Genomic DNA, 1,912 nt, shown 5'->3' on the forward strand with positions numbered 1-1,912 from the left:
ATATCGATGAACTAAAGAGTTAAATGAAATAGATAAAACCATAAAAGACCTAGAAGAAATAGAGTTGGCAAGAACTTTCTAGAAAAAGAAACAAAGAGAACACTCAAAATTGAACTATATTTAGAGGAATAAATTTTACATTGATATTTACAAAAATATAAAGTACATAATGACATTAGAACAATGTTTATAGAATAGATTATTAAAGCTTACTGTCTTAAGAGGTCTTAAAAATAATTATATATGTATATATATATATATATATATAATTATTTGTGGCTGGAATGTTTCATAATAGAAGTTATATATAGAAAATCACACAGGAATTCATGTATAAGAATATTTACACCTTTATTTATAAGAGAAAAAAGCCTAATGTTTAAAAAAATCATATTTTATGTAATGATAAAATTCTATTAAATCCTGTGAAGTTAAAATATTCTTAGATATTGTTCTTAGTATTACAGTGAATTTAAGATATAGGATAAAATTGAATTACAATTATATAACATAAGTAATACATATATATAGCGTGTGTTCCTTCCTGTCTTTTTCCTATGTCTCTCTCTCTCTCTCTCTCTCTCTCTCTATATATATATATATATATATATGTGTGTGTATATATATATATATATATATATATATATACATGAGTAAAACAAACCTAATAGCAATTGAAAGATATCAAAAAATGCAACTACAGATAAACAATCATAACAAGAAGATGGAATAATATTGAATACCATGCTTTGAGAGAATAATGATTGCTTTAGAAAACATTCTCAGTATAAGCTATTGGAAGGAAATATTAAAATATTAACAATGGTTATTTATGTGTGGTAAGATGTTGAGAATTTTAGAGCATTTTCAACATGTTCTATTTTTTTATGGTAGATATATTTTACTTTTATATTAAGAAAATTTGTTAAATATAATTTTCAACAGTCCAATGTGGGGAACCCATTTCAATTGTCCATTAAAAGTAATGGCTTTGTTCCCATCCTTACAAATCCTGATTAGTACATTGTTTTATGGTGTTTTCTTTGAAGGGATTTGCCTTTTAGTTTTTGGCATGCCTCTTTGGTTTGATTAACTGGGGCCTCTGTTCCGCTCCTCTGCATTGCAATTGAGTGTTTGTTATAGAGGAAGCAACAAGAAGCAGGACAATATTATTGTATTCTCCCTCGAGGCTTCCTATTTTCCAGAGATTAGACTATTTGCTCAACAGCACCAAGTTGCTGTAACAATTTCTTTCTCATTTCCCTTACACCCAGGGGCAAATGGCAACTTTCTTGTCTGTCACTTTCCAACTCAGGAAGCTGGTGCATAATTTTGTCTGTTATTTAATACTTGACAGATAGCCCCCAGCATCAAACCATCCATGAAAACCATTGGCCCCTGGCACGCGGAAGAGATGCATAAGCTTTTGACATTCAAGTAGCTAAGAATGGATTTGGGGTGGTTCAAAAAAATTATTTTAAGTCATATGTGATACTGAGCTCGTTCATAGAATTCCATTCGTCATCAGTAAAATGACATTAATTATTGCTGCTCCTTGAAGCAAAGCTAAAATGTGTATTTATGCCCTTTGACAATGTGAAGTCTGACTCCAGAGAGGGCAGGGAGGAATCAGTCACCGAGTAGCAGAGCCCCTGTGACAGGGGAGAAAAATTTTGCTCTACTAACCATGGTGCTTTCTGTGGGGTGAGAAAGAGCCCTGGCCTCACCCCATAAGCTTACTCATTTCTCCCATACAAACTGTTGTCATCAAGTTTTTCCCGTGATGGGGCTGGGTGGACAGAGCAGGTGAAATAATTCTCCACACATATGTCTCCCACACATTAAGAGGTCCGTGTGTTTTCTTCCTCCCTTCTCTCCCTCCCTTCCATAGGTATCTACTGGGTCCTTACTA

Source organism: Panthera uncia, chromosome D2 (assembly GCF_023721935.1).
Source record: "Panthera uncia isolate 11264 chromosome D2, Puncia_PCG_1.0, whole genome shotgun sequence".
In the NCBI taxonomy this organism is placed as follows: Eukaryota; Metazoa; Chordata; class Mammalia; order Carnivora; family Felidae; genus Panthera; species Panthera uncia.